The sequence below is a fragment of the Anopheles coluzzii genome, chromosome 3 (assembly GCF_943734685.1).
Source record: "Anopheles coluzzii chromosome 3, AcolN3, whole genome shotgun sequence".
NCBI lineage: Eukaryota > Metazoa > Arthropoda > Insecta > Diptera > Culicidae > Anopheles > Anopheles coluzzii.
Window position 1 is genome coordinate 91,037,031 of NC_064671.1, and position 14,788 is coordinate 91,051,818.

The window sequence follows — 14,788 nt, forward strand, 5'->3', positions numbered from 1 at the left end:
ACGCATGCGGGAAGCTAAAATGCCCACAGAAAGAGCTATCGAAGGCGACCCAAATGGGTTCAAACATCCATTGACCGCTTGTCTACACTCTTATCGCACGCACTCTTTGGTGGGGGGAGGGGGGGAGGAAGTGATGGGGGATGAGTAAACGAGATAGGCCATCACCAACAGGGCCATGAAGTACAAAAATCAAACATTTCTGCGGGCAAGCTGCCTCTCTCACGCATTCCGATAGAGTCACGCGCGAACGATTCGCGCCGGAAATCGACCCGGCGCTCAACCGAATGCGTCATTAATTAATCGAACACGGGCACAAGTTTGGAAAACGGTTCCATAACCATAACTGTACGGTTTTATGCTACCTTATTCCTCCCCCAACCCCCATTCCCATCTGGTCGATTGGAGATTTTGTGTAGACTTTGCAATCCATAGCCGCGCATGGCGGTTCACTCTCAGCCAGTCGGTGATCTTCTCACGCTGGTGAGATGACGTGAATACTAGGAATGTGCTCATGCGTTTTCCTCATCACACTCACCAGCTCACCATTCTTATCGGATGGCTTGAAACGGTACAAAACGCAGGGGGTTGCAAACGAATTACTTTCAGAAAAGTCGTATGAGGTTTTTGCTTCTCAACATTATCGATTGATTGACTGACATTTTGGGAGATTATGAACAGCAATGAAGATCATTCATTGCGTTGTGTATTATAATGCATGGATTCTACATGATCGGAGCACAATGACGCATGCGCGAGAACTGTGTTTTGCCTGTTTCTACTTGTTTTAACCGCCAGCACCAGCAGATTACCAACGAACTCAACTTCTAAAGGTCTAAAGGTGGTTGGCCGTTTGGATATTAGCACAAACATTCCATTCTACTCAAAGCAGAAGTTATGCGACACGCGTTAATTCATAAAACACGACACATTTCTTGCGTTTTTTTATCTTTTCGTAACGGTACTTTTAGCACCCCTAACCGCAGTGTTGTATAGATTCAGAAGCAATCCAGACAAGCAGACAGGTAATTAATTGAGAACAAACAAAACTCTTTACAAAAAATCACTTACGCCACGATACTCAACGAGCAGGTTCGTCGCTTTGCAAAAATGTGATTGAAGTCACTGAGTTGCTGAACACACACACGCGCGCACACAACCAGCCCCACAAACATTCTCTCCGCGCATGGGGAGCAGCAACGATAAGACGCTCACCAAAGCCGAACCAGCGTGCTCTCGCACTGTGTGGAGCGAGCGCGCGCGCGGCTTGTCTCTGTGCGCTATGCACGCGTTGCCAGAGAGCGCCAACCAAGCTCCAAACCGAAACCGATGCGCGCGTGCTCACCACACGAGAGATCTAGTTGGAGATAATACTGTAATGAGCGAGCGGCCGAGCCGACGTCAAGCAAATGGCGGCAGGTAACCATGACGCTTGGTCCCGTACGCAATCAGTGCTCTTGGGTGGTGATGGGGGGATTTGAAGCAAAATTGGGAGAAAGTTTGGAAAAACGTAATCAATTCACAATTTGAGGTAATTTTTCAATTAAAATACGATTTACTAACAGGTCGGAATATTGTTCAATTTCAATCCGGAATAGAATGAATAGAATATTCGAGCTGCAACGCTGTGTTGCAGTTTAGTCTATTGGGGCTCTCTTTTGTAGTCGAAAATTCGATCAAATATCTATATAAAAAGTCGCAAACAGCATAATCACATGAATCATTTTAAAATCATTTAAATATAGTGGAAAATCGCAACGAACCCCGTGCTTCAATCCTGTAGCTGTTATAACTCTCCAGCAAACTGTCGTTTTTTCATGCCTTCAACATTTTCTATTCCAACTTCTAATGTCCCTAGCAACTAAAAGCGAGTTTACTGAAGCGTGCGGGCTTAAACACGTTTCCAGCATAAAGAAACGGAAGGAAGAAATCTATGAACGTTAGATGAAAAAAAAAAAATCACACATACATTCAGGCTAGTGAACCATAGCTGTTTTTTTGTGCCGCTCCCCTGTATACTTCGCCATCCCGCAACTAAGCCACGAACCTTGACGGCATGGTAGGACTGACATGCGGCCTGAAGTGCGTTTTGTTGTGTGTGGTGTATTTGTTGGCTAGAGATAAAAAAGGACCCTCTCAAACCCGTATACGCGAACGTGCGAAAGGACACCCGGGGCCCCGGACTTCTAAGGGCATTCGGTTTTTGCTTCCACCGTGATGGTGCTTAGTTAGGGAATAGTTTTCTAATATACAGATGGCCTACGGGGTTTCTGTGCGGAGAGTACGCATCCTGTTTTGCAGGCTATGACAAGCAATGAGCAGGCTGGGTTTACACGTGGTTGCTCGTTGTTGTATCGCATAGATACCATTAGGATAATTTTTGGATTCGTTCAGTTTTTAAGAAGATATTTTAGATTGAGATTTATTTGAAGGCTGCTTTCGTCTATATAAATCTCGTGTAAATGTAACATGAAGTTAAGAATCTTTACATTACCAATTAACTACATTCTATCTATTGATGCACATAAAAGCATTCGTATTTGAACGTTTATAACACTATCTCTAACTATGAAATCATAATCTTCATTTTGATCCAAAATATACGTCATTTACATTACAAACAAAGCACACTTCTATCTTAAATTATCATTCATCGATGGTTTATGGTTCATCAACTCCAACGGCAATGTATATATTCCATCACCTCGCTCCAAAACAACAACAACAACGCATCCCCAACATGAATAATATTAAATTATTTTACGATCCTACAGCAAAACGGTCCGCCCGGAGTAGCAGCAGCTTGTTTTCTACGTCCCAGGCCCCGCACTAAAACAGCTCACAGATATCGAATTAATTTTTACCCACACGTACATACACCCTCCATCCTCCATTCCGCCTCCCTCCCCAAGGGATCAATAATATTATGCCCACTCGGATGGATAACGCTCCTTGTGGGCCTGTGAGGATACGTAACAGGCCGGAGCAGAAGAAGAAGAAGAAGAAGAAGGAGTGCGATGACTCCTTCCCCATGTGGCGGAAGTGCGTAAGCGAATATGCAAATCAAGTGTATCGGCAAATGCGTAAATAACCGCCCGCTTCTTCCGCTTTCGGAAGCTCCCGCTCCCCGTGTTCCAGATTTTCCAAACAAGCCAAAAGGACCAGCTACACCTCGCGGCACATGTGCTGTGAGCAACATTCGGGCACTCCTTGGAGAGGTTCGTTCGGGTTTGGCGTTTTTTTAAATGCTTAGTGTACGAGCATAGCCGACGCAGTTACTTTAATTGAGAAGCAACAACGGGTTTTCCCCTTCGACGGGCCAAAGGAAAGCAAACAACGTTATATTTGGGTCGGTTTCTTGGCGACGCACATTAACGAGCAATAACTTTGGAACAAGGAAACATTTTGCCCCATATCTGCCTCTCTCAGTCCCGGAGTTTTACAGGAGGAAAATTACACACTGCTAATTCGCAGGAGGCGGAACTGCTTTTTTCCAGTTGAACGGTAACATGCGAAGCATTCCTGACAACTCGTGGGGGAAAATGAAAGACCTTTTTAGAAGCATCTTCTTGCCTGAATTATCGCCTACAGAATATCTAAAACTAAGAGATTCTTTCCTTTCGTTTATCAGATAAGTGTTAAAAGTACTCGCTGACAGCTTGCAATTTGTTCCACCAGAGGGCGCTGATCCCCCGGTTCATCCACTCCTACAACTACTTAAAGACATTAAAGCTCACTTTCTAAGCAGCCTCCTTTCAACGCTTTTCTCGAAGCCCTGGTTACCTTAGCAACCCCCAACAAAAAGGAACCCTCCGTATGAAATTACCTTCCTGGCGCGTTCGACGATGTTTTAGGTACGCTTCCATGTTTGTTTCCTTTTTTTTGATAGTACAAACAATCGCCATACCGTTTAAACAATCTTCTCGGCGTGTTTACTTTGCACTGGTACGGCAAAAACGATCCCACCAGCTGCATTAAAAAAAGGGCAACAAAAAGGATATCCAACTGCTACTGGCACCCGCGTGTGTCCCCCGGAGGCGAATATTTTCGCTCAATTACGAAAGATTACCAGCACAAATCTTGATCCCAAGCCCGGTGTGTTCATCTAAGCAACCCAAGTGCTGCCGGGTGCCTACCGAAAGGAACCGAAAAGACACAGCTACCTCGAACTGCACCAGGTGTACACACATCTTACACCGAAGCTACCGACCGATGTGTGTAGAACACGCGCACGTGGCAGGCTAAAACCGAGAAGGTGCACCTCACATATCCCCACCATCAATCAATACTCAAGATTACATAATTGACAGCAGCGGCAGCAAAGTGTGGTGCCTCAGAACGTGTGTGTGTACATCTACTAAGAAGCATCGGATTTTGGGACGCAACGAAAACACTGACCAGTGGCGAATCTGCTGCCTCCGGGGGGCAGTGGTTTGTTTGCCGTTGTTGCGGCTTGCAGTGTTGCTGCTAATCGAATTATCGAGCCGGACAGCGCGCATCATAACAGCAATTACACTTAGCCAAGCAGGCCCCACGGTGGCAGAATTAACTGCATGCAACAGGAAACGGGATTGGAAAGACGGAGCTTGTTTGCAGGCCAGAGTGTACGCTATCTTGATAGACCGTCAGAGGCCCCTCCCCAGATCTAACCTCAATCCATCATCCATCGGAGTGAAGCGACGAACGGTTTTTGTTTTTTGGTCCTTTGCACATTGTCCTTTTGCTGTTTTCTGCACGCTTAGCTCATTATCAAGAAGTCAAGCAGTTGCCAAGCTGACGTACACAGGTATTCTCAGGCCGATTTTGTTGCACACCGCTAATGCATTCCAGGGTTGTGGTCTTGCGGTCTCGGTGCGCAAGGTGCACAACACTGCTTAACCCGCCGCCTCCTTTAATGAGTGACAGTCGGACGAGCGTGTGTTGGCCGGCCCCTGCTAATGACCCTGCTGCCCGGAAGGAGTTCATCGGCCGGAACACCGCAACCACGGTTTGCAGATTGTCGGCCCAATCCAATCCAGCGACACCAGCAGGATACCGGAGCACATTGAGCACGCTGCACGCTGCAAAAGCAAACAACCCCCGGGGTGGAAAGTATTTTGGGGAGCAAAACAAGAGCACTTAATTACAAATTACAATTGCACGGCCATTGGTAGCTGTTTATAAAGATATTAATTAATGAGCCTTTTAAAAACGTCCCGAGCATAGCAACGGGATGGCGCACACGCGTCTCAAGAGTGTGTCTGTGTGACGTTCGAAGAGTGCTTAATTCCGCATAAGATGACAGTTTTGTATCCGTCTGAGCGTTTCCCATTGGCACTAAACCCTTAAACAGGCCTCGCTGGGCAATTAGATACAAGAAGCGAATGAAATATGCTCATGAATATTGATCACCAAACAACAGCAACAACAAAAAACAGGCCCCGGAGACGATTGAACGATAAGCAAACGGAGCGAGCGATAACTGCCGTCCCGATGTCGTTTCGATTAAGCACATTTTGCTTTTTTGTTGTTTGAAGATTTTCCAAGCATTGCGTTTCCGATTCCAAGAAGCTAGCTGGCATGATTTATTCGTAGCACATCCAGCACCCAAAGGCGTTAGTATCAATAGTGTGTGCTGTTTCAAGCGAAATCACAATCGATGAACTTCTACAGCCTGCTTCACAATACAACGGAAGGAACCACCGTTAAAAAGCTGGTGGAACTTTGGCCGGAGCCGGAACTCCTTTAACTTCCCGGGGAGTAGCTCATTTCCCCCGTTTAAAGGGCGCTCTGCAGCCATGTTGTCACATCCACCGAGATGATGCGTGCCGCATGCCCATGAACAATGTTGTGTCGATGACAATCTTGGCTCCATTTTTTCGGCCGCCTTTTTTCTTTATCGTCCTTCCATCTATCCTTAGCGAAAGCTCAAAGGTTTCCTTTGGGCCTTTTTTTTGCTTCTCGAACCACTCGAAATCACGATTTTCCGACGTAATGGTTGTGCTATCGAACTTGGGACGTTGCTTAGTATTTAGCTGTGTAGGTGAGTGATAAAGAGCGAGAGGGGAAATTTTCGGGGCGAGAGGGGAAACTTGTAACCGGTGACATGGCAAGGAAATTATCGGCGTTAAGTCCCGCAAAAGTGCAGGATCCTCCGAAAAAGCCAATAACCTCGAGTCCTCAAGGCTTCACACAAGCCGTACGTTGGTTTTTGCTCTCTCTCTCTCTCTCTCGGTCGCTCACTCACTCTTTTGCACCCTCACACACTCACACACCAAAGGATGCTTTTCACGCTGATTTTCCTCTTCGTATACACACTCACACTCAAACACTCTCACTGACACACATGCACAGTGCAGAAGAAGGTTTTACGCGCGTGTTTAACCGCGCTTCCGAGTGGCGGCGTCCTTAGAAGGCAGTGTGGTTGTCCTTCGAACATTTCACGGCCCGAATCCACGGTCGTGCCACGGGGCACTCACTCAGGCTTTCTCTTTCACCCTCGAACACCTCTTCCCTCGGCTACGCCAAGGAGGAAGGGTGGTACACCTTTCCCAGCACAACCAGCCGACCGAGGTGGGCCGATGAACTTCGAACGAAATGGAAAACGCGCAATTTCCATGCCAATTCGGGACCCTCTGGACACGGGCCACCTCCCCTTGTCGTGTAGATGACCCCCAAATACCTGTTTGCATGTGTGTGTGTGTGCGTGTGTGTTGAGTAGTGTGTTTCCCTTTCATTAGAAGTTGAATGACCGTTCTAGCATAGCGCCAACCGGGGTAGCGATGGATTGAAATGGCCAAAAGAGTGCAGGCCGTAGACATTTTTAACCAGATTTCTGAGGTTATTGATTTCCCATTGAAACGCGGTGTGAATGCGTGAAGCGGGCTTCGCTGCAGGACATCTTGAGAGCGAATGGAAAGACGAGCAGATGGAGAAGAAGCAAAAAAAAAAACTTGGCGTTCCTCAAACGTGTAGATGATGACGTCAGGATAGTGACTTTTTCACCGGTGAAGCACTTTCCCGACCATTTTTCCACAATCCTCAAACATTCCTGTGTGCATTTCTGTGTGCGTGTGTTTTAATCACTGTTCTGTATTGCCTGATTGTAGGTGCACAGTGTAGTCCGTGGGTGTGGGGCGAGGTGTTTGTGATGATTCCGGTTCGAAGGACCAACAGGAAAAACATAAAACTTACATGCAGCCTGACCAAGAAGACGGATGCTGGAAATTTTGCACACCGTTGAGATGCTCTCTCTCTCTCTCTCTCACACGCAAGGACACGCACGCACAACACAACAAGAACCGAACGGTGTAGAAAATGCAGGAAAATCCGTCGCACTGTCACACGATGCAGTCAGCCGGAGTCAGGAGCAGTAGCAAACACTTTGCGCGCAATCCACGCCGTCACGAACACAATACACACATGCACCCGATGGGTGGTGGGGCAGCAGAAGAGTGACAGGTGACACTAGCAGGAAAATCAAACCGCACGCACGGAAGTGTGAAATATGCTCTGGAAAGCACACAAACACTCCCCTTTGTATCGCCCGTTTTGCGTAAAGGTTCGCGCGTTTGCAACCGCGTGGGTGCTCGCGATGTTTTGCTATGTTTGCTTGGTTTCAATTTAGAATTTCGTCTATTTTGTTCTTCCGTTTGTTTGATGCCGCCTACCTAGCTTACAATAACAACAAAAACTGGTTTTGTGTGTTTTTTTTCTGCGTTCAGTTCGCGTTGTTTGCGAGAGCCCCGCGCGCGTCTTGATGGTTGCCGAGTGCCGAAGAAACTGGCGGCCATTTTCGGCGCTCGTCCGGCGTGTACCTGGGCTTACACGCGCGTCCTCGCTCGGGACGGTGCTCGGAACACCCCGCCGTGGGATGTTGCGCCTGTATGGGTGAGGTGTGCGCGCACTCTGTCCCTTTCGCTCTCGCATACACGCGCACACACACGGGCGCGCACGCACACACCACCGGCATTTTTCCCAAACGGCTGGGCGACAAAAAAAGCGAGAGTCAGTTGATCCCCGGTTTTTCTCTGACCCGATCATCGACCCCTGGTGCTTATCGTCTTGTCACACCTCGCCACCTGGGACCAGTTGTCTATGCCCCCGCGCGTCCGCCGAGCGTGATAAGAAAATGTTATCGACGGCAAAGCAAGTTAGATTTTCCATTTCAACAAAAACGCTCGCTCGCTATCTCTCCGAAATGCGTCCCATCGTGGAACGCACTCTTATTTGGTTCACCGATCCTCTCCAATTCCATTCACCGGGACATGCATTCCATACACACACACAGACACACAGACACGTAAGACACACCAATTCCGACCCGGCATAGGAAGGCACGGCGACCCTTTTTTTGTTTGCTCTCCCTACCTTCCCGTCGTGCTGCGGCTCTAAGAAGCAAAAGCAGGACATAAAACAAACCCCCGAAAACTTGGAAAGCCAAAACCGTACAATAGAAGCAGTAAATGCGCGCAGGGAAAGAGAGACACACAAAAAGCGCACTTCTAACGCACACTACCAACGCTGCAAGGAAGCAAGGCGCCATGGCAGGACGACGCACCAACAATTCCGAGAGCGTCCCGTCCCACCAACACCACCAGCCCAACCCTTGGGACATGGTTCACGGAAGGCGGCCTGATGGTACGGAGTCGTCCCAACCGGCCCGAAGAAAAAAGGGACGCCATCGCTCGGCACACATACACCAGCAACACCGGCAACACGGCAAGGCAACGGACATGCGCAGTGCAAATGTGCCAACAGAAACACACATACACACAAGCACGCGAGGAACGCCAGCGGGACATCATGTCAGCGAACCGGGCCCCGAACTTTCAGCCGCGACCAGGGAGAGGCACAGGGGGAATTGGGGAGGTCTCAAACACACACACACACACACGCACACAGCGAGGGGGTCACAAAACCCCCGAATTTGAAACCACAGCGAGCAGCGAGAAGCCGAGAATTGCGAGAGCCGAGAAGACGGATTAGATTTCAGAAAGCCGGGATCGCGCGCGCACCGCAAAGTGCACACGCCTGGGGACGGGGAATGGTTGGGGTCTTAGGTCGGTCATGCAGGGACAGGCAGGCAGTGCCGGTTGCGAACACTTTCGGCAAAAAATACGCGCGCCTATGAGAAGCTGGAGAACGCGCTACCTGATCTGCTCCCAATCTGCGCAGAGTTCGCCCCCGGGGAAAAAAGGTTCCTCCAGGTGTGCCGGAACTTGGCGATGTCCTATCGAATGTTGCTAGCGATCCACCGTGGTGGGAAGCACAGCACATTGTACCGGGAGGAAAGGTGACATGCTCTCTTCTTCATATGTTTCGTATAACGACCTACGCGGTCAAGCCGGCCTACACAGGCTCATGTGCTCTCTAAAAAAGCTGATTGACAGCCTAGTTCCTTTGGGCCCGTTTTTGGGCAATATGGTTTCTCAAACCTCGTCCCAACCTTCCAGAGCGTACCACAACATTACCTCTGCTCACCTGCACACTTCCTCCTCGTCTGTATATGTGTGTGTATCTATGTGTTTTATGTTGCTCGGGAGAAAGTACACAACTGTACCTATTTTCTTCGATTCCTTTCGGGCGGGCAAAAACGGTTCCCGATTTCGGTCGACTTTCTTCTACACACGCACTCATACACACCAGACCCGTTTCTATACGCTTTTACGCACACAGCTAAGAAAAAAGGGACACGAGATTTTCGGTGCTAGAAATAGGATCGAACGCGCGTTCGTCGTCTGTTGCGCTTTCCCGTAAGCCGGCCACAAACTGTGGAACTCTGTGGTAGTACCGCGTGCGTGAACGTAGCTCACTTGCTTTCTCCAGCAGGCACTCAGAATTGGCCACCGCTGGAAGAGTTTTGGTTGCAAAGCAAGCACAATAAATGGTTCAAATTTTGTTTCTCGCACGATGATTCAAGCTACTCTGTGATGGATGATTCGCGCCCGATGAAAGGAAAGGATTTCGCATACAATCAACCATCTCCTTCGGGGGAAATTCACCGAGAACTGCATTCCTTTCCGCATTGTTTGTTTGCTGATGACGTCAAGATGTGATTCATGCCGTTTCTGTTTCTTCCTGGGTATTTCCTTCCAGTGCACAGAGGCGTTCAGGTATGGAGTAGGTGTGATTCATTTCGCATTTCTTCGATTTTTCATGAGATTTTTCACTCCAGATATGCATGATGATTCATTTAGGCCACTGTTGAAGCTGAAAACACTCGCTTTAAAGTTCCAGTATCTTGGCCTTCAAGTACCCACAATTTCTTCACACCCACAGTTGCTCCTTTTTCGCGCTTCTCACAAGTTTCGTGCATCTTCACAGACCAACCAACAAACAAAAAACCTTTAACGACTACTCATCGCTTCCGACGCCCGGGCCCAAGTGCATCATCGTCTGTTTTTTCTTTCCCATCCCCAACGACGAGACACGTTTCCTTCGGTGCGGTCGGTCGGTCGGTCGGATGCGCCTTGCTGCCTCTGTTGAAAAGTGAAACAAGGTCCATCCACCGCCTGGCTTATTCCTGTGCTTGCGCTATTCCTTAACCTTGAAATCGTCGATTTTTCAAGATCATCCCCCCAGTCCCGCCATTCGCCGCTTCCTTGTCGTTACCTTTTTTCGATGCGTTGTGTGCCTTTCTGGGGTTTTGTTTTATTTAATTCTTCTCCTCCCCCCGGAAACCATTTCTGCAGTGTATCTGTTTAAGGCAACAGGGCTCTTTTCCGTTCTGCTCCCCGTCTTCCTGGTGCTTGTCGTTATGCAGACACTATATTACACGCTGTTTGCAGTTTGTTTAATGCCACATTAGGTGATGTGTATCCTTTGATGGGGCTTCGAGGATGTGTTAATGTTTATTTGAATCATGTTTGAAGTTGGTTTTGATGAGTATCTAATACTTTATGGTAGGAGATGTAAAATATTACTAACAAGCTAAAGAATGCTTTACAAGTATGCAAAAGATTACAATCATATTCTTGCTTAAAAGATGCATCAATAAATCATAGGATTTTGCTCGATTTTGATCATTTCTGACTCATTTAAAGAGTCTTGGGAAATGATAGCAAATTAATGAGGAGTGCTTAAACCAAAAAAACACATAAGCCTATCGCCAAGCCGTTCGATTGATCAGTAACCAACAGCCAGCAAATTGCAACAGTCCGATTGGCGAATTTTCTCCCCTTTTTTCCTACACAAAACCCCAAGTCGCCACGGACACACTATCTATCTAACGCCGTCACAATAAAAAAAAAACGTAACCACTATCGAAACAGGCAAAAGCAAACGAAACGAAACGAAGAATTGCAACCACCGGATGGTGCCGTCTGATGCACACACGGGCATAACCGAAGTCCTCGCGCAATTGCGGGAACGAACAGGCGATTTGCGTATCGCACTGCGCGCTCTTGGGCCAACTTGCGCTGCGGTGGCGGAGCGAAACCGTTGCACCTCGCACCGCTTTGGCGGCACAGCGCAATAGGCCCGAGGAAGTGAAGAACTCAAACTTCGAGAGGGTGCTTCTAATGTGCAAACGACGGCAAGGAGGGCGTTAGACGCGAACAGAACCCTGGCAACAGGCTCGTTAAGCGAACGTTAAGGGCAAATGTTTCACTTCGCCAAAGATCGTTTCGATTGTTCGAATGTGCAAGTAGCGGTGGACTGTTCCTTGGGCAAAATGGGAAAAGAATTAAGAGTAGTTTTTAAGTCTATTTTCTTGGTTTTCTAAGTGGCCATGCCGCAAACGATGGCGGCATATCAATATAGCCGAATGATTGCTTTGTGTGGTTGCCGCTCTTTTGATGTTTTAGTTTGCAATCGGTATGATTGATGTTGTGAGCGCCCCTTACTTCTTGTTTTGAGGTCATAATGAGCGGCAATTTTAATAAAATTCCAGCACCGTGTCTACCAATGGGAGAGAAAGTAAAATTCTCTATCATACAGATTGACATATGAATAAAAAAGAATAGTGAAGTATGCTTTAATCCAGGAACATTCTCCAAAATGTCTTTCGTTGTCCTTAAACAATATCTTAAGAAGCCTTTTTACATAATTAATACAAGTAAATCGGGCATCCATTTCTTCCTTGTTGAGCCCATTGCTTGATTATTTTTGCCTCTCCACAAAAGGGAACAATTTACTGGGACGAGCTGTAAAGTTAATTAAAGCAGAAGCCTTTACAGCAACAAAACACGGCAACTACATCGAATCTAACACGAGGCTGCAAAATTGGCCAAAAGAAAAAATTCAATCACTCGTCGCCTGTTGTGTCACCGTGGATGCAACCCCGTAAACGTGCAAACCCCCAAACAAGACGAACAGCTTCTCCAAAGCCGCCTGTGGTTGGTGCGCGCGTGCATAAATCAAACAAGCGCGATTGAGCTCGCGAGCTGCAAAGTGCATTGTGGGGTGGCTACCTCCTTCTTCCCGTTGCTAAATACATTTTACGGAGCAGCTACTTTAGTCTATTTCGTGTTTTGCGTTCACCCGGGGGACTGCATTCCAGAAGATGCGAAAACAAGAAGAAAAAAACCGTTTGCCCATCAGCATCAGCAAACGATGAAAGGCGTTCGCGCGCTCCGCGATCGTGTGTGCAAAATGTAATTGAAATTAGTTGTTGCACTTTCGCACAGCACCATCACTACCAGCAGCAGCAGGAGCAGGAGCAGAAGCAGAGTGCATAAAAATGCACCTCCAAAGTGCAATCAACCGAAAATGGGACCCCAAAGCACGGGGACGACAGGCGCACGGTACAAGGCCAAGGTTCCTGGTGTGGAAATCAATCCACACACACACACACGTAGCCAAGGCATAGCACAGAAGGCAGGAGGATGGAGGTGTGGAGAACCGAAAAATAAAAAACAGCATGTACAACATCAGCGATGCAGACAGGCAGACAATGCGCGCAGATGCACTTTTATCGCTTCGGCGCGTGCCCGAAAATAACGAAAATAAATAAAGAAAGGTCTTTGCAGCGAAAAGGAAGCAACAGCAAACAACAACAACAAAAAAAGCTAACAGACAACCCCGCGTCAAAGCCTCCCCCTTTTGCTCCCCGTCGCTCCCGTTGTGTTGATCAAGAATTGCGAACAAAAACAAGAAAAATTAGCGTAAATAAAACCTCACCACCACTTTCCTTCCCCCATCAGCGCCTGAGGTGCATTGGCAAGGAAAAAAAAGTGCATTCACCATGCGGTGCATATGTGCGGGAAATGCAATCCCTCTCACTCTCTCTCTCTCTCTCTCTATCGCAATCTCCCTCTCATAAGCAAAAGTTGATTTCCCCTCATCCTGGGACCGAATGCATCCACCAATACCATATCATCATCATCAGCATATTGTTCGCGATCAGACAGTTGCATCCTTTTCTGCACTTGCATCCACAGCACAACACTTTTACCCACACAACGAAGCGCGCTCAAGAGTCAAGAGTGCGCCGATGCTATCCTTGCATCGTCTGCATAGGGGGGGAGAGAGAGAGTGAAAGGGAGATGCAAGCTGCCCCTACCCGAACGTGCTAGAATGAAACAGGAGCGCTCGCGAATGCAACCTCGAGTGCATTGTACCTTCCTTTTTTGTGTGGAACTGCACTGTGTGCAGCAATGCATAAACGCAATTGGTGCTGCATTTGTTGATTTTTGCATTACATTTTCTCTCACTCTCGCTTTCGCTCTCTCTCTCTCTCTCTCTCTCTCTCTCTTTTGCGTTGTTGTTAGTTTTTCACTGCGTGTGTGCACAAATCCTTCGGCAATGCAATTTTTGATGTTTTGGCTCGTGCGCGAAGGACGCTTAATTAATGCCCGCGTGTGTGTGTGTGTGCAAGTGTGTGAGACTTTACACATGTTTTAGCCAATTCATTTTATTTTTTTCTTCTACGGTGTTGCTATCCTGCTCTCGATTGCGTTTCGTAACGTCATGCCAATGCTTTTCCGTCCGTGCGTCGTGGTTGGGGCTTTATCGCCCGTGTGTTTGTGTGCGATGTGTCATTACTCCCGGGTCCGGGGCCCCCAATAAAAAGGGAAATGACCGAAACGGGGACGAGAGCGAACGACATCCCCTGATGGTTTACTTTTATCGAAAATTCGATTTCTAACTTTTTGTGTCTTTTGGTTTTGTAGGGTTTTGCTGTTGTGCGGTTTTAAGCTGACGGCATAAAATGAACGTTTTGAAAATACGAACCTCACTTATGGCTAAGTTGTAGTATAAAAAAGGATACTTTTAATAATGCATGAATAATGCAATTAGTTTATATTAAAACAATTCAAGACGCAAACGCTGTAGAAAGCATCGCAGATGCGTGAAGGAATTTGTAATTCCTCACTGCGTTACACAAGAAAATGACTCTATTTTGCGTTGCAAACTTATTTACACATTCCTGTGCAATGTTAATGATAATATTACATTGTAGAGCAAATTGTTTCGTGGCAGCGAGTGTGTGTGTGTGCAGCGAACAATTGTGTGCCCGACAGGCACGCGTGCTCGAGCGCCCGCTGCAAGCGAGATAGGATACGCAATTGCCGGCCCGGTGCGTATTGAATTACACGCATATTTGCGCTGTAATTTCTGTACTTTTGCACGACTTCTTCGTCGGTGTTTTTCAGTTCCTCTCGCTGCAGTTTTTTTTTAGTTGATTGTAAACAACTTCCAAGAGCTGCTGTTGATGCCTGTCCACGTGCTCCAGCTCTGCGCGTTGCAATTGCATTCCACTTGCAGCTCAGGGCACGTGCTTACACAGATGGTGCGCGCTCGTGTTTTGTGAGTGTGAAAGTTGCATAATGCTTTCACCCAAGCATCACAAGTTTTCCCTGCTGACCTC

General features: G+C 47.5%; 1 protein-coding gene across 10 annotated transcripts in view; it reads right to left on the reverse strand.

The window, feature by feature from the left end:
• Positions 1-14,788, reverse strand: part of LOC120956897 (insulin-like growth factor 2 mRNA-binding protein 1) — a 71,582-nt gene that overhangs the window by 49,364 nt on the left and 7,430 nt on the right. The window contains exon 1 of one of the 10 annotated variants that reach the window (XM_040378696.2): positions 7,171-7,759. The exons of 8 other annotated variants lie outside the window; for them this stretch is intronic. The gene's annotated coding sequence lies outside the window, so the exon portion shown is untranslated. Of the gene's footprint in view, positions 1-7,170; positions 7,760-14,788 lie in introns of those variants that run through there. One more of the 10 variants, XM_049609965.1, reaches the window with a different exon arrangement.